The sequence below is a fragment of the Anser brachyrhynchus genome (assembly GCF_964034855.1).
Source record: "Anser brachyrhynchus genome assembly, chromosome: 4".
Classification (NCBI taxonomy): domain Eukaryota; kingdom Metazoa; phylum Chordata; class Aves; order Anseriformes; family Anatidae; genus Anser; species Anser brachyrhynchus.
Window position 1 is genome coordinate 63,693,799 of NC_137698.1, and position 21,012 is coordinate 63,714,810.

At 45.7% G+C, this 21,012-nt stretch overlaps 1 long non-coding RNA gene across 3 annotated transcripts; it reads left to right on the forward strand.

Moving 5' to 3' along the window:
* The first annotated feature begins 1,448 nt into the window (after positions 1–1,448).
* Positions 1,449–16,448, forward strand: LOC308194960. 3 transcript variants are annotated; one of them, XR_013951106.1, is made up of 7 exons: positions 1,449–2,182; positions 3,817–3,923; positions 5,361–5,466; positions 5,766–5,825; positions 11,274–11,496; positions 12,060–12,151; positions 15,001–16,448. It is a non-coding gene; the product is annotated as an uncharacterized lncRNA (long non-coding RNA). The 3 variants fall into 3 exon arrangements; XR_013951104.1 differs by having other exon boundaries at positions 1,449–3,923; XR_013951105.1 differs by lacking the exon at positions 5,766–5,825 and having other exon boundaries at positions 1,449–3,923.
* The last annotated feature ends 4,564 nt before the right edge of the window (positions 16,449–21,012 follow it).

Below are 21,012 nucleotides of genomic sequence, written 5' to 3' on the forward strand. Positions count from 1 at the left end.
GAGAGCAAAACTTTTCTCTCTGTATGCAACGAATTCTGCCCACTCTGACATAGCTGATGTCGGCTCCCGGAGCACCTCACCTGCTGCTGGTGGGCACAAGGTGCCCCAGCGCTGCACCAGCGCGATGCCTGCCGGTTCTGACCTGGCCTTCAGAGAGAAACTTTGCAGACAAATCCGTATTTCTTCAAACGGATTAATTGCTCTGGCAAAATTGTAACTTAGCCCAGAGACATCTTTGAATATTCTACAAGATGTACATCTGTGAACCCAGTATTAAAGCCTTCTGTAAAGGAGGAGGAGTAACAAAATACATCAGAGCCAGCAGAAATGAGCTTAGACCTCTGAAATGTTTATGAATAGCTAAACAAATGAGGGCAAGAAAGTACTTTGTTTGCAAGGTCAAATAACCCAGGAACTGTAAAATGGATTACATGATGAACTAAGACAGTTGATATATTTGTAGTATCATACTTGTGCTGTAACTGCATTAATTAGGGTAACCGTGTGATATGAGCGAGGGTCTCAGGATTTAACATAATAATTGAGACGTGACCTCTCTCTGTAATGCTCAGAAATTAGCAATGCATCATTTGTTCTTTTAAGACCTGCAGTATCTTCAGCTCTGCCCGGTGTTTACAAAAGCAATTGCAACTGTGCAAAATGAGCCAAAAAGACGGAAAGCGCTGATCGGATCAGAACTGCAGTGGCATCACTTGGCTCTAAAGCTGCAGGCAGAGGCTTTGGTGTAGCTGCAGAGGAGGGGAACTTTTCTTCCATCTTTCTTAAAACCTGTCATCTTCTCAGACCTGCTGGCACAACTGCATGCGCTCACCAGCTCTCCAAACGACATGCATCGGAAAAGCTCCAGTGCTACAAGTCACCTCCCCAGGCCACTTTGCTGGGAACGGGTGGGTGTGCAGGGAGAGGAGACGAGGGACAGCCTCCTCGTGGCAAGCCTCAGCCGTGGCCTGGCCTCCGTGGTATCTCCTCTGCTGCTCCGCAGGGCATGGGGATGGGCACACTGGGGCCGGCCCGTGGCTCCCTGGCAGTGGGTGGGCCTCATGTGGCACCTGGGGGGTGTCAGGTGGGGTTGGGATCAGGCCCGCACTCCTCCATGGATGTCCTCCTTGGGGAAGCTGGTTGAAAAGAGACTTCCCAAAGAGCCTGCTTGTAGGAACCGTGCCCTGGTCCCCAGACAGATGTGCGAGGGGTGATGACTTTGTCTCGAGACAGCGTGAGGAGGGAAGAGTTGCTACACGACAGGCATCGTAGGGGTAAGGCGAGCATGTATGTGCATGTGCCCGTCTCGCTGCAGGTGGGCACTGCTCAGCCCTTGCAGCACCATCCCTGCTCCATGTGAGGACGTGGGGTGGGACACGGGGGGGACCTGGCCCGTACAGACCAGTACAGGCCAGTACAGACCAGTACAGGCCTGCACAGGTAGTGGTGCTGGGCTGGATGTGCTCCACTGCTGGGGCTGGACAGGGCCTCTTGCTGCAAGAGGCAGAGGCTGACCTGCTGGGGTTCCCGAGGGACGACACTGTCCCCTGGGGGTGTGGGGATGTGGCCCAACCTGCCACAGCAGACCGAAGGGAACTCGATTTTCTCCATGAGGGAGTTTTCCCGAGATGGAGATCTCAGTTCGGTTTTATAACCAGGCAGACATCAATAACCTGCATCTCACTACAGAAAGGATTTTTCTTCTCTTTTAGAAGGCTCTCTATATTTTTATCCAAGGGCTAAAGTAGACAGAAGGGAAAGACTGAAAACAGGAAGAGAGAGAGAAGGCAATTCTGGAAAAATGCTCTCAGAGATTTCCCCAAGCACAAATCCACTTTTCTTCTGCCCTTCTGCTTTCACACCCGGTCACCTGACTCCGTCTCTCTTTGCTGTATTTCACCAGAAATAAAAGCTGTCACAGTATTTCCCCTCCCAGTGCCACTGGTTATGGGGTCTCAGATCTCGGCAGGTGGATGAAACGCCGGCTCTGTTAGATGCACACGAAAACCGAAGGTGTAAAATAGCGCAGCGTCGTGCCGACACCGGAGCGGTGTCCTTCCAAAAGGTCACTTTCCAGAAGGAGCGAGCGGTCCCGGTACTGCCATGTTGAAAACTGCACAGTGATCAGTTTTGGGGAGCCAGCAAGGCTGCCTGCGAGCTGCCTTCGTGGGAAAGAGGATGGGTAAAAAGCTCCTGCTCCGAAAACTGTGTCAGATCAGCTTGGCTGAACTGCGTTTGCAAGTGTTGATATCCTTTACTCTAATCCCTGTCTTGGGGGCAAAGTCAAATCTTTCCTCCCTGGCTTTGATCTCAGCTCCTCTCACTGCGTTTCCAGAGCTGGGAAATGGGAGCAAAGGTAGGGAGGGATGCTGACTCGGGGAGCTGGGGTAATCTCTGTTTTCTTCTGGGCTTGTGCCCTGCAGTGCTGCACCACTTTCCTGCTTGCATTGGTTTCTGCATCAATTAAATGCTTTTATGCAAGAAACGCAATGGGGAAAATAGTGATTTATTTTGATCAGTATGAAGACGCAGGACCTTTCTTTTGCTGGAAATGGTGTCAATCTACCAGTAACACAATGCAATTTACCCACCTTGGCTCATTCCATTTTCTCTTTTAAAATTTCCTCAGGCTCTGATTTCACTTGAGGATTTTTCTAAACAACAAATCATATATAAAGGCTAAAAACTTGACAGTAAAAGATGAAATACTAACTGACAGGTCTGTAATTCTGGCCAAAACATCATTGCAGCCGCAGTAGTCACAGAAGGAGCTATGGACAAGGTGCCATAAACCTCTACGGCCAACACTGGAATCGACCCTGCTCCCACTGGAGTCCAGGGGAATTTTGGCCTTTGTTTCAGCAAAGGATCCCAGGCAGCCCGAATCTCTTCTTTTTGCATGTGATGCATTTCTGAAATATGAACAGTCCCCTTTCCTAACCACAGCATTTGAATCTGTGGTTCTACAGTTACTGAACAGACAAAAAATGATGTATGGGCAGCTGGCGGGGCAGGGAGGAACAGGGCTGTTTCTCTGTCCACCAGGAGATGGCAGTGAGTATGCTATGTTTTTTCCTCTATTTCACTTGTACATAGTCCCTGAAAAATAACGGGTCCTTTGAGGACAACTGAGCTATAATGCTTTCATTTCTGTTTAATTTTCCTTTTCCATCACTCATATTTATATCCTCCCCACAACTCCTTCTTCTGCATAATGCCTCCTTCACCCAACAGCTACCATTTACCTTCTCGATGCGCTTGGCTAACCCCTATAGATCGGCATAAAACGGCGTCACAGAAGCTGAACAGTAACATTTGGGGAAGGGAAAGCAGTGCATGTGACTCGTGTGGAAGCTGGCAGCCGCTGGTGCAGGCTGCTGCGTGGGGACGAGGGCGCAGGCTCGAGCCGGGTGATTTTCTGCCCATTCCTTCTTCAAAGAGAAATATGCCCTAGTTGCAAAATCGAGCTGACATTTAGTGTCTAGATTTCATCCTTGACGTTCTCTGCTGGCCAGAAGACGTCAGGAGACACATTTCCTTGTCTATATGAACCTCATGTGCCTTTGGGCCATATTAACTCATCGTGCTGCAAAGCTCCTCTGAAGAACTCTGACATTTTCTGCCGTAATGCCTTCCATCAGTGGGCTTCCCAAAAGGGTACATTAACATATGAAGCCCCATAGATTTTGGGAGGGCAGAGGAAGGCAATTGCTCAGAAAGGGACAGTTTACCAGACTCTGATTGCTGGCTGTGAAGTCTGCTAGCAACATTCAAGGAGCAAAGTCCTTATTTCTCCCTTCCCTCACCATTTTCCAGTGGACCCTGAGGAGTGTGGTGCCTTTGGCACTTGGAAGTGACAGGTGCAGATGGGGCTGTTCCATGAATTGCAAATATCCAGAGGTTCAAATGCCACAGCTGAAAAGGTTTGCTTTTCTGTTTTTATTTATTTATTTATTTATTTATTTTTGGTAGTGCCATAAATAAAGTGTCTTTATGTCCCCATTTCACATCATGCACTGAGAACTTTCTCAGGGACACCTGAAATGCCCCAGTTTTCCATTGCTCCTATCAAAACATTTTTCTAAATAATTACAGAGCGTTAAAAATGGATTGCTGTACCCAGGGGAATTTGCTCTTTGTTTGCCAGGAACAAATAGGCCAAGAGAATGAGTGTTCAGCATCACGAGTGGTGTTTGAAGGAAAGAGCAAAGTCAAAAGCATGTCGGCACCGCCAGAGATGCTCTGTTTTCAAAGTGAATTTTTATTACACATTGTCAAGGTTGCATGAGAAATTCCCACATGTAATGCTCCTTGGCTAGGAGCAAGGAGTAATCTCCTCCTGTGGGAGTGATGCACGTGATGTTGTTGACCCAGAGGAATTTTTATATATATATATATATATTTTTTTTTTGAAGTGACCTCTTCATAACTATTTCTTTGCTTCTTAAGATGTTGCTTCCAAACTGGCACTGGGTTTTGATTACAGCTGTCACCTTCATAGTGGTTTGCACTTCATTAGCATTACCGTGCCTCCTCTTGAGAATCCCCAGGCCCTGAGCAAACACAAACCTAGAAATGCTAAAAGCATCCTGCTGCCATCAGTACCTCTGCAAATTGCTTTTCACTTTTAGAGCATCCTTTCTGAGTTATGAGTGCCTGAAAAATCTATTACTGTAGCAGTGATGCTGGGTGGCAATAAGAGGGGAAGTAGGCTCAGCACGTCTGGTTTTCCTTAGAAGTTGGCCTAAAACCACTTGCACCCCACCCCCAGCTACTCTCCTTTCACCCCCAGGAGAGGTCCAGGATGCACTGATTCCCTTCATGGCTGGCAGGCCAGTGCACATCCCATGGGGGATGCCATCCTGCAGCCCTCCACCCATACTTGTACTTCTTTTATTAATTCCTTCTGGGTGCCTGATATTCATGTTAAGGGGCTTCTGACACCTCCTTGCACGCATTAATCAATAGGTAGCATGTATGTGTACACATACTGGGGCTCCAGGAACAAGTGCTTTTTACTGTTTCCATCCCTCTCTCCCTGTTAATCTCTCTGGTTGTTTGTTCCTTCCACTTGCTGTGTCTTGCCTTAAATTAAACCATAAGCCCTTCATCACAGGAGATGCCTTTTATTGTGGGTTGTTGGGAGGGGTTTTGCAGAGAATCCAGAGCGTCAGGCAGGGCTCTCCAGGCACCACTGAAATAATAATGAAGTAGTTTCACCAAGGTGGGACCAGAGAGGACTGTCGGCTAGGTTGGAATTCTTCTTGTCCCTGAAAATTGCCTAGGTAATAAGATAGCTGCTTTAAAATTGCTTGGGGTATCCCACAGGATTCTGTTTTGACTCTGATTTCCATTTCCAGCACATGTTCTGCCATTTGGCCAGCACGATCCACCCGTGCGAGCTAATTTAAGGTTGCTAAACAGATGACACAGAACATACATCTTTTATATTTGATCTCTGCACTGGTAAGTTCTCTGACTGATGGTTAATCTTAACTTATAATAGGATTTGCCCACACTCTCCCAAGAGCGGGATATTGGTCTGCAACAAAACGGCAGCCTTGGGTGGAAGCGCACCGGGGGAAATGTAGCACAGTTAATTCGTGTGCTTTGGCTTCTTGTCCTCTGGAATGATACTGGGCTTTCTAGCTAACATGGGTTTAATGTTGGTGTTAATTGCACATTTTGGAAGGTTTGACCAAGTTTGTAATAGTGCAATACCATGCTACTGTGAATTTGAGCACTGTTGCCATTTTCTTGTGCAGGTCAGCAAGTAACTCCTGATCTGTTAGACACGAGCCAGACAGTAGCAGCCGGACAGTGAGGTGTGTGTCCCTTCCCACCTCTCCTCCCTATCTGAAATCCTCCCTATTTTGGTCAAAGGGTAGGGTGCCAGGGGTGGTCAGGTTTAGGTACTAACTTGTTGTCGTGGCAGTTCTCTGGGGTTGAACGCCTGTTGTACATTAACTAACCTGTACTACGGAAGAAAGGTCACATATGCAACGTCAAAAAACACACAATCCACACACACAAAACCACCAAGTCATCTGGGCTACGTGTTTGAGACCTGGGCTGACCCACTTTTCTATTGAACTGTATTTCTGTACCAGACAGGGTTGCCCCACAGGGAGAAAATCTTTGTACAAATGACCATAGAATCAGAATATCCCGAGTTGGAAGGGACCCACAAGGATCATCGAGTCCGACTCCTGGCTATACACAGGACCACCCAAAAATCAGACCATGTGTCTGAGAGCGTTATCCAAACTTTTCTTGAGCTCCAGCAGGCTCGGTGCCTTGACCACTGCCCTGGGGAGCCTGTCCCAGTGCCCGACCACCCTCTGGGTGCAGAACCTTTCCCTAACCCCCAGCCTGACCCTCCCCTGTCCCAGCTCCATGCCGTTCCCTCGGGTCCTGTCGCTGTCCCCAGAGAGCAGAGCTCAGCGCCTGCCCCTCCGCTCCCCTCGTGAGGGAGCTGCAGGCCGCCATGAGGCCTCCCCTCACCCTGCTCTCTCTGGGCCTCTGGCAAGGGACCTCAGTCCTTTCCTCATACGTCTTCCCCTCCAGACCCTTCACCATCTTTGTAGTTCTCCTTTGGACACTCTCTAATAGTTTTATGTCCTTCTTATGTTGTGGTGCCGAAAACCGCACACAGTAAAGATGTCATTGTAGCCCATGCGGGATATTTATTAGCGAGGACCACTTCACAGGGCCTGGATCCCACTGTCATCTGTTCCTTTGCGAATATACTGTCAAGGCAGTTAATCGCAGATTTAGTGTTGTGCCTTTTTTGTTTGGTTTGGTTTAGTGTGACATTCAGGATTCCTTTACAGGCAACTGTGCAGAGCAGGGAAATCTATGTGAAATGCTTCCTACTGGAGTCACCATCTGGCCAATATTCATCTTGTTTAGTGAAATACCAAGATATCCATAGAACGCAGGTGTTAATGCAGATCATAAGGCACAAGTGACCGCAGTAATAAACCAACATGCAATGAAATGTAATTAACGCACCTGGTGCTTGGGTTTGAAAAGAATTTCAGTGCCTTTTTATTTTCCCTGCACACTGATGTGCATTTTAATAGTTGGAACTTCAATCATCACTTCCAACCAACCCTTTAATCATATTAATTCCCTTAAAAAGTGAACTATAATGTTTGCTAGTAAATAGTATTTCATAATTTAAGCAGGAGAGGGGAAAAAGTAGAAGCACCCATGAAACCGTATGCTGCTTAGTTGCATTTTTGTGGCATGAAAAAGACTATTGTCCTGTTTCTGCTGATCTGGTTCTACCACTGGCAAAGGTTTGTTTTCAGTCGTGTAATCCTTGCTGGTAGGATCCAAGTGCTTTCGAACCAGCTGGAACAAGTGAAAAGATATGAGGCAAAAAATAAATGATTAAGCTTTCTATCACTGGATTTCACAGTGTGTTTTTCATCTCACCTCTGACCTGCACAAGTCAGGAATGCATATTTGTAAGGTTAATACCCCCAGGATGACATTAGTTCCAAGCAGACCCCAAAGAAACCCACATGGAAACATACTGGTAGATTCTTTTTGTGTGTTTACGGGTTCCAGAGAATCACATTTTCTTTTCAGATGTCCATTTACAGCGAGATCTCACCCGATCTCGTTAGTCAGCTGACAAATCACAAGCAGACAGGGCATGTGTGGGGGAAAGGGAGAGGTCACCAAGTCAAAGCCAAGGGTCACGGGTAATTTTTATGTTTGGATGGGTATTTCTCCAGGGTGGTCTTAAGGGTGTGAGGACCATAAATCTACACGGGCAGACTTGCAGGGACAGTCCCGTCAAGTGACTCCCAACCATGTGCTAACTATTTAATAGGGATTCAGAGAGCGGTTAGCTCCCTAGAGAGATGTCTGCTACTGACACTGCTATTGCTCAATCCCTTTCCCCCACCTCGATGCGGGTGCAGATTACGATGTGCTTTGCCACTAGCAGTTGGTGCTAAGCCACTGTAAATGAGCTGCTGACAAACCAGGGCCATGGGCAGCAGCCTCTTGGTGGCACCAGGCGAGGGCCAACCACTGCTGGCCAGGCACGGAGGGTCTACTTGACCACCTGAACACCTTTGTGGATGCTGGCTATGTTTTTCTCCTTCGGCAGCTGAGCATCCCTGTAAAGCAGACTTTGCGTCCCTGTCATCAAGGACTGGATGCTGAGGGTCACTGCTGAGTGACAAAATGCACCAAAGCTCTGAGGCTGCATCAGGGACCTCTGCAGTGTCCCTGTCTTCCATCAGACAAAGGAAACCAGGAGAAATGTGGTCCTTACTGGTGCACGCTACTGCTTTTTATTCTGTTCAGACACAGAAAAAGAAATTAAGAAGCACTTGCTGACCCCAGCTTCTCTTTGCAATGTTGCTGTCTTGGCAAGCCCTGGGACGAGAGAAGCCAAGGTGGGCAGGGCTGAGCTGTGTCGTTCTTGATGGGCAGCCTCTGCAGCCTCCTATCCCCAATGGCTGACTGGTGATATGTTGCCAATACTTCTGCAATGCTTCTGCCAGTGCTTCTGCACCAGCAGCACCATGACTGCAGTTAACGTGTGCACATGGGTATGGGTGAGCAGTGGGGTGGGACTATGAGGTGTGACAATGAATGAGACCTTCCATCAGGCTGATGGGGACTGCAAAAAGGCTGACACGGATGTCCTCTCCTGTCTTCATCTGTCCCAGTATCCGTGCAATTCCTTCAATGACCTGGATTGCTTTTTTTAGGAAAAAAAATCCTTCAGGGTGCTCTATCCAGTGTTCACACGGGGCCACCCTTGATGTTCCTCAGGTGACTGACTTTGTTCTTACATGAGTGTCCTCACGGTAAGATATCAGCAGCAAAGATGCTTACGACCCTCAAAGCAAACCCTCACTAAGAGGACCGAGAGCTGTGAGCAGTACCAGCAGGTTACCAGGTGGGCTGCACGTCAATGGCTGTGGGCTTGCTGTGAGCTCCTTTGCACTGCAGACTTTACATGGTCAGCCACGTCCTTAAACAATGATGATGAAATTTCCACTTTTTGACTGAAGCCAGCTCTTGAACCCAGGTCCACAGAGGTGAAAGGCTAATGTATTAAGCTGTCTGCTTCAATTAATCTCTAAACCCTGGACAGATTTACAAACTATTGGAAGAATTTAGATCGTATATGATTTACGAGACACCCTTTTTTAGTTCAGATCGCCTTTGCAGATGGCCACCATACAGAGCAATAAGGATAATTACTATACAGATTTATTGTCAGGGTGGAAATTTTCATTTTCAAAATAATGCACAGCTGTCTATCCCGAACTGGCTACAATATGCAAATACAGTAGTTAACCTGTCCCCCACCAATTATTATATCTCAGGATAAGGAAGGCCTAAATATCAGGAGCTGGGTTATGGCATCAGTTCCATCAAAATCACCTGTCAGACTTAATTTTTCTGCACTTAGTGTCTGCCCCCAGAGCTGCAGTGCTGGCTCACAGATGCCACAGGGGCACGGATCCATTTTCAGCCATGGTCAGGGCAAGCATTTGAGATGCTAAACCGTGAGATCACTTTATTTCTTACATGCTTCAGAGAAGAAATTATGTTTCTTGAGGACAGGATTGACAAATGGAGGCAAAGAAATCCTTTGACCAATGCAGCAATCCAAACAATTTATTGAAAACAGTACCGAAATGCAGGAGTGTAATTATGACCTACAGTATAAACAGCATCTCCCTGCCCTGGGCACAATTTCCATTCTTCTGAAGACTTTTGCAGTGAATTCTTGGGGAGAAGGTCACAAGGATGCATGGAGCATGCATTGTCATTAGCTATGGGAATAGGCAGTCCAATATATTCAGAAGGGGACTTTCTGTGTTAATTTGAAAGGAAACCTGGCACCTCAGGTACACTGAGATTTTTGTAATTACCTCTTAGTGCCTTAAAGAGCCTCCTGGTGTCTTGAGAAGCCCCTGGATATCCACTTCTGCCATACAGGGGCTGGGAGGAGGCAGAGTATAACAATCAGTCTGGCCTGAAAGTCCATGAAAAGTCACAGTAGTATGGCCACAGACACTGAGGACAAGACCAGGGGAACTTTTCTAGGGTAAGTAGTCAACCCACTCAGCTAAGAGGAAGAGCTGGGTTGTAGGCTGCAGGCTGGCACCCTGGTCAATAAAGTGAACCTGTGAGCTCCATGTGACCCTATGAAGAACGCCATTTCCCAATAAAAGCCTCAGTCTCCAAAAGTTTTTGCTGCTACAAAGCTGTTCGCTGCATCGTCAGGGTATGTGAATGACGCCTAGCACTCATGATGCATGGTGATATTTCAAGCTCAGTATCAAAGTGTCCCACTCAGAGGCAGCAATTTTCAATGGCTTCCTACCTGAGTGTATTTGAAACATCAGCACAGAAGTGAAGGGTCTTCAGGTTTGCTGTGCACCACCATGGAGGAGCCCAGGACCAAAATACGCAGGATGGACTTCACTCACTGTTGGCTTTGCATTGGCTCAGTCACTGTTGTTGAACAAGCTCTCTGTTCATTTAAAAACTGTGATGACTAGAACGGTCTTCCATCCGTCACAGTCTGAAAGACAAAGAATATCTCCCATTCCTTTTTATTTTTTATTTTTCTCAGCAGACCCAGACCTTTACACAGAAATATCGCGTTGTAGGTACTTAGGGGGTTGGAGGAGGGAGGGTGAGGAGCGGGAAGGAGAAATTACCAGTATCCTGGCATCATCAATTGATGTCAGCTCTGCTCTGGGAATAGCGTGTATCTGTTAATTGCTGCTGCAGCTCCAGCAGATGGTGCGTAAGACATTGTATTTAATGGAGCCCCTCAAAAAGAGTGGCATCTGTTTGTTTAATTTCTTGGCAAGAGAACGGCAGATTTAAAAAACAAACAAACCAAATTGGACATTTAGATATGGACGTCTCCCCAACAGATTATAAATGTTTTAAGATAAATAGGTCAAATGAAGGAAAATATTAATTGACACATTTGAGAATTAAGCCAAACGCTTAGATATCAGCTTTTTTAAAGATTAGATTTTCAACATAAGGCAACGAAACTCCTTAAAGAGGCTTTTAGATAAAATGTTGACACTATCCTTTTGACTATGAATTTGTCTAAGTGTTTGTAGGGCTGTTACAAACACTAATTCAGAAACTGATTCAGAAACTAATTCATTCTGCCTGTCTCTCTCACACACCCTGAGGTTAAAATATGATCTCCGCGTACTAGGCACTTTATTTTAATCACGTGCATCTCCTACATTTAAAATCAGCTGCAGAAAACAAGGCAGAAAGCATCCTCAGCCCCTCCGTTTAACAGCTGGGACAAGCAACTCAGAGGATCCTGCCGTGGCTCCAACGTTAACACAACTCCCCGTATTCCTGGAAATTCATTGCAGCAGAAATTAAAGCAGGAGAGTACGCCACGGATCCATCCGTAGCAGTGTATGATATCGCCTCGAACAATGGCCAAGCCTGCTTGCTTTGCACAAGAAGGTAAATGAACTCCTGATCTGCCCTGTGTTTGCAGTGCTGTGCCAGGAGGAACCCTTCCTCACCCCCCTTGGTGAGCGCACAGCCATGAGGCTGGACACCCCCGCAAAATACCTCCTCCTCATGTACGTTTTTGGGAAATATCCTGCCTCATTTGCCAGGCTTTAGGCACGCTTTGTGTTTTCCCCATATCAAAGCAGCGTTAACATAGGATGCTCAAGCTGAGAAACAGAGCACGTGGCCTCTCTGCTTCCAGCTCCTCATCCAAAAAAGCGCTGCTGCTCGCTGTTTCCGACAAACTAATTCCCGTGTCCATTGCCACAGGCGAGGCAGAGCCCGTCCGTGCGTGCCAGGAAGTTTTTCCCTTGGACTTTTTGTGGGTTGCAGCTGCAGCGAGGCCGCGTCTGCTGGGCCCGCGCACTGGCAGGAGGCACCGAGAGCTGCGGGCAGCGGCCCAGGGCCCACAGCTGCCGACGTGGCTGCGCTGCTCGAGGGTGTCCACGCTGGTGGTTTTTGCTGATGGCTGGAAGTTGGCCGAAGCTGTGATTTTTTCTGTTTTTTTTCAGGGGCTGATTTTATGGCAGGCGATGGCGGTACACGTGTTGTCAACCCAGCATCAGGCGTACGCAGATCTGTGTAGCACAGACGGCTGGCTCAGGTAGATGGAGGCAAGAAGGAGAATGTCTTTTTCCCTTACTTTTCACAGAGGAATAGGGAGAATAGTTTGCTACAGCTATTTCAGGGTGCGGCTTTGCCTTTCCCCTTGCCAAGCCAGCTTCACAACATGTCCGCAGAGGGGAGTGTTGGGCACATAGCCCTCGTGATGCCCTCAGGGCCAGGCTGTAGGGAAAAATTGCCTACTTTTGTTGATCAGATGGTCTGGTCTGACCTAAAACACCCTGCGTTTTACGAGCCTTCAGTCCTGCAAGCACCTGTTGGCTTCCACTGGAAGTCATCCAGGCGAAAGAGCCCCGTGAAAAGGATTTGGTGTCACCACGCAGCTCTGTAGGGCCGGAGGAGGAAGGCGCGCGCTCACCAGGGTTTCCTTGAGCAGGAAGAGTGCGGCACAATGCGGGCACTGTGTCACCCTGAGCCCGTGTGCTGTCACCTACCCAGCACAACGTCCCCACCCCGTCTGTCCCGGTGAGCCCCGGTACCTGTCCGCTCTGTGTGGCATGCACAAGAACGAGGAAGTAAAAGGGAAATAGTAGCACCATAAACCAACTGTTAATGCTCCAGCCGGGTGATTGTGCTATCTAGGGAGTCGTATATCTAAATATAGTCATAGGCTGTGTTCTAGCCAACATCTTTATGGCTCTTTATTGAGGATGCCCCAGATATAGCTCACTTTTTTTTTTTTTTTTTTTTTTAACCATTTGAGGCATAGCTTTGCAGAAATTACAGCTGTTAAAAAAGGGTTGAGCTGATGACCTAGTGATACACCTTTGTAACATTCACTCAGTTAGGATGGTGCAAAACTTTTGCCTGTTTCCCTGCCTGTGAATAGAGAACAGTAACAAGCAGATAATAGCAACATACATTTTTTCACACACCCAGAGCCAAAAACAAGAGCTACCCACTCTTACTGTTACTGTTCTGGCACCTTTTATTTTCATACTGATAGAAGCCCAAGACTGTTAAAGATACATGATAGTGTTCTTATTTCAGAAGTGTTTTTTTTCTGATTAAAATTTTAATCAGGTAACAGAAGATTAAATGCCTATGTAATAGGAAATTGTGTAATGTCTTTTTTTGCTTGCTTACTTTGAATAGAATCTGTATAAAATCATTCTTTTTCTTTTTTTTTTTTTTTAAAAAAAAAGGATTTGGGTTGGACGCTCTGCTAGGCAGACTCTTCCTCACCTACTGAGTCAATACTTGGTTTCACAAAGGAGGTCAGGAACATCTTGATCAAACCGAGCCACTCCTTGGACGAGAAAAGCACCCTGTAGTGAATGAGGACATACGGAACAGACCCAATTCCACTGAAACTAAAATAAGAATAAAAAGGGCTCAGAAGAGATAATTTGAATGTCTCTCATGGCTCTCATGGCATATCCCATGACTGGCCTATAAGAGGCTAGACTGGAAAGATCTACCACTCTACGCACCTTGCAAAATGAAAACACAACACAAACCACCTCTATAACGTTCTTAATTAAAAGATAAGGAAATGTTCCTCCTAAATACTCCAACCTTTCATTTATGTATAACTTTTCTGCCAAGGAGCCAAAGGAAGCAGATGCGGACTGCTGTTGTCTTTGCTCGTCCAGCAAGGCTGTGCCAGAGCGAGGCAGGGGACCCAGGTCTCTGCTGAAAGCTTCACCCATGCAGCAGGACAGGCTGCACACACGCTCCTACAGCAGCTTGCCTGCTGCCCGTGAGTGCCATCTTCCCTGCTGGTTATTTCCATGACTGCAGGGAAATGTTAAATCCTGAATATTCTCCCCTTACCCTTTATTTTACACAGTTCTTCTGCGTGGAGAACACAGCCATTGGAAAGTCTGGATTTCAAAACTGTAAGGTTACCAGATAATATGGAAGCACACAGGCTGGAATAGCAAATGATACATCAAAAGCCCCAAGAAGCAAAAGTCCCATTCGGAGTGAGGAAGGCATCTGTGGTGGCATCAGCACCAGCTTCAGCTCCCTGCAGCTAAACCTGGAGGCAGTGGAGGGACTGAAATGCACCCACATGCAGCTTTAGGGACATAAAAAAGGGAGGCTGCCAAGTCTACGTGAAGGCATCTTTCTGCAGCCCTCCCTCCTCCTCCAAATTATCTTTTATAAACCAGGTTTGCTTAGAAAATATCAACAGTGCATATTTAAAGAGAGACTGTCAGTCACTTCGTCTCCTTTCTGCAGCGCTTCTTTCCAGCATGACTGATTAATCGTGCAATTTAAGCATGGGTTCTCACAGACGAATACTTAGTGGAGTGCAAATGACAAAATTTCAAGTACCAAATACAACCTGTGCATCACCACGGAGATGTGAACATACAGGCAATTTCGCCTGACAAACTGTCTAAGATCTGCATTTTCCCATTCGGGCTTCCTTCTATCATCTTCCTTCAGTAGGGCCCCGCTCCCTCGTTTAGGGGATGTTCCTCTTCCAGTGGTTTCAGTGAGGCTTCTGCTCTCACTGGTATGAGGCACCATCCCTTTCTGCTTTTTTATTATTTTTTTATTATTTTTTATTTTACCTATCCTTCATTGTTTCATTAAAAAGGAAAACCAACCCCCCAAACCTTCCAATGTTTCTGAGGACATGTTTAATATGTTAATGTCACTTCTCAGGGGTTTTTCTTTTTATAGGCTAGGTATTTTTAATATTACATTTTTTCTTAAGGGAAAAGGATCATGCAAACAATATTACTGTAGTTTATATATGTATATATCTTTTTTTCTTACCTAAACTATTGATTTTCTCCAAACCAACTTGATGCTTTTCCATCGTGGGTTGATATTAATGGTGGCAATAGCTTCTTCTTTTTGTTTCCCCCACAGATTATTTTCTCCCCTGCCTCCTCACTTACTTTTTGGAGAGCTCCACACAGAAGAACCACAACACGGCGAGTGGCGGCACAGCAGCAAAGCACAGCATCACGTTTTTCCCAGTGGAGTGACAGGCTGAGCCCCAACGGAGCAAGCTGCTGGGCATGGGGACTGGCAGCCTGCATCCTGGAGCAGCATCACCTGGGATTTCTTCAAAGGAAAGCAGTCTGCCTCCTAACACAGTCAGCTACATCTACACCTCAGCCACAGTGACTTTGGGATCTGTGGCCGCAGCGTGGGGACTGTAGCAAAGAAATTGCAAGCACAGGGAAGTCTCCGAGTGTCTGACATGATCACTGGCCTGTGGCAGGGAGCAACAGTGCAACAGCAGAGAAAAATTGTTGAAATGTCGTGTAGTTCCTGACACCAAAGTGTGTCTGTGCTCTGGGGAATGCCAATAGGAATTTAGAGAGGGGATCAAAGTGGGTGTTTGGCCAGAGGCACGAAAGGAGAGTTGTGTAAATGATAATAATAACTTCCATGGGGATTTTTGATCCTGTCCACCCAGCTCTCAAACTCACTGAAATCAGTACTTTCACAGCTCTTCGTCACTTCTGGAGTCCAACTCTTTGAGCTGTTCTGACCCATTTTGTCAGACAGCAAAAAGCCCCAACCAACCAAAAAAAAAACCCACCAAGCCCACTATTTTGAGTAGTTTGTCAGCACTTTGTATAAGCATTACTGATAAGAGGTTCAGCAGTTGCTAGCTTCTCAATCCTTTTATGAAATATGTTTTTATTGCACTTGAAATAAAGAGGAGTTGGTATACAAAAATCAAAGTACTGCACGCCTCAAAAGATAACAGAAGTTTATTACACTATAAAGGCTTTCAGCATATGTGAATGCTTATTTTATCTGAAGACATTAGCATAGTTATTAGTCATTCTAAATGATTAAATTTCCCTCTCATCCACCTAATCTGCATTATAAATGAATATACCAAAGAGCAATGCACTTTGCTGATAAAGCACTGGCTTGGCAGACAGGAGACAGGGATTTTTTCTAGTGCTGATTTTGACATCTCAAGTTGGCCCAGGCTGGTTGCTTTGCTACAAAGTGCCTCAGCATCTCAGACTAACCAATAATGTTGACTTGTCTTACCAAATGCATCAATATCCAATCAATATCCAATCAATATCAACACGCAATGAATATTCATCAATACCTTATCAATATTTTTATCTATTTTATAGTCTTTCAGTAGCATCTTCCAAGTTTTAAAAGGTTTTCAGAGGAAACCCTACTAAAAATGTTTTAAGAAGGGGATATTCTCAAGCTGTGGATACCGATGTGCTTTGGTATCCATGGAGTAACAGTAATTTGTAGCAGCTTAAAAGCTGCCACTCTCAAACTTGTGGTATTAGCATGCATTTTTAATTTTTAATTAGTTAGTTAATTATTTTTCTGAGCGAAGTAGGGTGGAGACCCCACTTGCAGCAGTGGGAGCCCCTGTGACTTAGGATGTTATCTCCTCCCCCTGGCTGTCTGTCCATCTGTTTCTTCTTCAGTGGTAATGGCTAGGAAGAAAACAGCTCATAGAATGTTTAAAAAGAAATGGAATAAAATTTAGTTTTGTAATGTTCATAGTCTGTTAGGTTATGATCTTGAACAAAGATCACGTTGTCTTCATCAGTCCTCTCCTTCCTGTCTTGTAAGCACCGTGCCATGCCGCTGTGGTGTCCTGTGGGAGCCTGGAGGGGAGCGTGGCTGCACAAAGGTAATGTGACTGGCCTTTTTTCATAGGAGCCTGGTGGTCTCCAGATCTTCCTCTACTCCTCAGGGAGTCCATAAGCCTTTGTCACAAACCAGCCATGATGGATAAGGTGTAGTCCGGTGCTCCCACGGCTCCTTGAGCAGAAGGCTGGGAGCTCTTCATGAGTAGAACTACTCACTAATGAAAGGGTTAAGCCTTCTTTATTGTATTTTTATTTTTTATTGAGCTTCATAAAGTTGAGTCTTGATTTCTTTTGCATGCTACCTGTTGCTTAGTACTGCACACGATTCATTTTTGATAAAGACAAACCGAAACTGGGTCCCTATGTACAGGAGCAACCAAAGCTTTTCTTGTCATTAATAGACCTTGATATGAAGGATTAAAAAAGGACTACAGTAGCTTGCTTAAATAGGGTGGGGTTGATAGCAACACATAGTTGAATTTGCCTGGGGGTCAGCGGCATAGAAAATGAAAAAAAAAATAATCCTGTCAGGGCGATTGTGTAAGAATCACCTCTGATTTAGTCATATTTACATGAAGCTCGGATCCAGTGAAGTAATGCTCCAGGACTTCTTTAGGCGTTGAACAGAGATTTGTGTTTTACTGAGATAAAGCAGGATGTCATCTGTGAAAAGAGCAATTTATGTCCTTTGTCATGGATTGTGATGCCTTGAATCTCTGGAGACTTTCTGATAGCTATTGCTAGCGGTTCAGTGGACAGAGCAATCAGAGGAGGTGACAAAGGACACACTTGCCTTCTGCCTCTCCGAGGAAAAAGTCATTCAAATAAAGGAGTCTCGGAGAGTCATTCAAATAAATGAATGCACACCCTCTAGCTTTCTGCGGGCTTAATGAACCTTTTTCACCAGCAGCGGAGCCTTGTTGTCAAGCCTCTGTCTTCGAAGGGAGAAGGAGAATGCCGAAAGAGGTTGGTCCATCAGATTTGTATTCTCTGAAGGAGCTAAAAGGCAATTTTCTGCCCTTCCCTTGGATGCGGGAAGCCGAAGGCTCCTGTGGGTGCAGCGACCTACTTGCTCTGCTGGCTCAGGCTTTGCTTTTCTTCCTCTGATACTGTTCTGATTTCAAGCAAACATTTGCTGCTCTGCTGGCAAATGAATTTCACAGAGTCCTGAGGCAATAATGATTTTAGGAGAGCCTCTTTGCTTCTTCTAAGCATTTGTACCCCGTATTTTACACAAGGACAGCAATTCTGTAACGTGAAATCATTACAAGAGCTGGTGAGTTCCAAAAGCATCTAAATCATGATGTGCATATGAAGCCATATCACACGTTTGTGGTTTCTTTATTTCTTTTTTTCTTTTTTAAAGTGTGCATTCCTCTCTGTGGGATAAGAGACAGTGAAAGCAGTGAAAGCAAACCAGCTACACGGTCAGGCACCCGCAGCACCTTTAATGTATAGCCCCTGGCCAGTACATGTGGTCATGTGCTCACGTAATTCTCCCTAACTGTGCGAAATGAAAAGGAAAATGTTAAATTTGATAATATTTATCACAATCATTTCTCAAGAGCAAGAAAGAAACCACTGGTCTGTTGAGAAATGTGGTCTTTTAATAGTCAACTTAGATTACCCATTTGTGTGAATAATAAAAATCTCCTACACAGATAGAGAAAGTAGGGTGAAACTTTATAATGGTGTATTTATTCTCCAGCAGAGAGGCCTTGAAGTTCTGAAAAAATGCCAATTCATCAGTTTTCTTTTTCTTTTTTTTTTTTAGCTTTCTGTTTTGGGGATTTCATGGAAATAATTGAGTTTTCTACTCATGGGCCAAGAGTCTTATATATGCATGACTTAAAAGAAAGAGATTATTAAATATCTCACTATTTAATATCTAGATAATTTTGTCCTATAAAATCCTGTGCAGCAAGTAATTTAAATTGGTACCCTATTTACGGCAGACAAAACTGCTCACTACCATCTGCTTCGCAGTTTTAATAGATGGAGTGTTAACTGCGTGTTGCATGAAATTCATTGCGACTAGGTTAATTAAATGGCTGTGCTTCACTTCCTGCACTCTGGTAATAAGATGACAACCTCATCTGAATTTATTAACCCTTGCCACTTTCAGTACTGTTATCGCCCATTCAACCACCTTTGGTCAACAAAAATGAAATAAATCACAATAACAGGGGACATAACCATATTGGCTAACAAAATAGATATTGATTAGCATCTTCTAAAACAAATATGTCAGTCTAGTCTGATTTTATTTTCACGAAGGTCATTGAAATCTGTTGGAGTATTAGTAATGGAAGTAAATTATGATGTAGTAGGTTATTGGAGGAAACCCCAGATCTAATCTTCACGACTAAACAACCTAAATGAAGGCTTCACCATGGAAAGCTGGAGGGGCCTTTGAAGTCTTCAGGTTTCTATTCTAGAAAGCAGTCATTAAATACCCTTCTGCGGGGAAGGGCCTTCCAGGGGCCCTAAAACCAAACCTCTGAGGGGCCGTGAAGTCAGAGGCATCTCTGTCCTCTCCAAAGAGGGAGCATGGGGTAAATTACTCCACCTGTGCCATTGCCCCTGGACAACCTCAGCATTGCCTCAAGCCTTAGATGCCAGCACAACTTGGAGCTACTGGGCTGGCGATGCAAAGTGCTCACATGTGACTGGGCCGTGCGTGGCGAGGGAAGTCCTGACAGAGCTCCGGGAACCAGCCCGTTCTCCACCACTTACACCCTTCAGATACTAAGGGAAGTTGATTTTAGGCATTTACACACAAAGCACTCTTGTTGGCTCTACTGACATTTGCTAGGAGGGATCAAGGCTGTGCATCAAAGCCATATTCACTCATCTCCCTCTCGCCCATCAGATAAGGGCTTTGACGACTTTCCAGACACCAGCACTACAGATCATTCAACCTTCCCCACCCTCCTGTTGTCCCCACCGACACCGTCATTGCACCACAGCTTTAGGTTTCCTCCTCTGCCTTGTCACCTGGCTGCTGCTCCCAGACACAGCTCCTCTGTCCTGGTCAGCACCCCAGGTCAAAGCAGTCTCCAGATGCTGACTTTAAGGGCAGTTTTATGTGGTTTGGTGGGGAAAGTCATGCGGCTGCGTCCTTCCATGCTTCAAAGCGGTGGGAAGCGATCCAGCTCCGGTTCAGAAGTTCAGCCGTGCTGACTGGTTCAACCCGTCTCCGTGTTATCCTGCTGGCACTGGGCTTTGCCTTCCAGGGAGGTGGGTACGACTTGTTTCTTAACACATCAGGAAGGTTTTCATTTGTGCTGAGGGCTGTAGTTAGAAATAAGTTAATGAAATCACAATTTATAACCCTATATACAAGAAAAGTGTCTTCGTCCAAGCAGTCAATACGCAGCCGAACTGCTCCCCTTCTGCCCCATGTATCTGAAACCCAAACCCCAGCCCTCCACCAGCCTCTAGGCGAAACAACAGGCACTAAGCAACCTGCCCCATACTGTCCTGCCCTTGCTGGGGAGCAGGAGGACCAACGAGTTGACCGATTCATTCCCAAATGATGTAAAGCTGAGCCCAAAGCCAGCAGGCAGTGCCACCAGATTCACCAAAAAGGGATGTTTGGCCCCTGCCCGGGCTGGATGCTTTCAGCTCCTGCCCTTTCCAAAGCAGACTAGAAGAGGAGCAGATGCATGGCATGCAGAACCAGGACGGATGGTGTACCTGGAATTTAATGAAGCTCTTACAGCAGACGTGATTTATCCATGACTAGGAATGCAGCTTACACTGCTAGCCTCTGAACACTGACTTTTCAGACTGCCAACCATTTACTTTGCATGTCTGATCTTATCAGGGACTTTTAAATTATTTGAAAGTAATGAATGACAGCATCTTTATCAATCTTTGCCTTTCGCTATTCAGCCTCCAATAATACCAGATGTCTTTATAGACATAAAGTTGCTTGAAAGTATTATTGCAGTGTGGTTTGATTTTGAATTCTGCTTAAAGAAACTCTTATCTTTTATAAGGAAGTAACATTTCGGGCAAGTAGTATTCACCTGCTTTAACGAGCTTGGTATACAACGCTGTGGTTCCCAGAACCACTCTTTTCTCCTGGCTCTGCCCATACAGTCGTGTTACACAGTGCTCAAAACGTTGGCAAACACGCGGCGTGTTCTCATGTAAAATGGGCAAGGTACACAGATGGTGTCATGCTCGCCCAGATTTAACCTTAAAGGATGAAATTCAATTCTCGGCCCACACGCTGTTCTGGATCTGATGTAAACCCTATTTTGAGAGCGCGTGTAGGAAA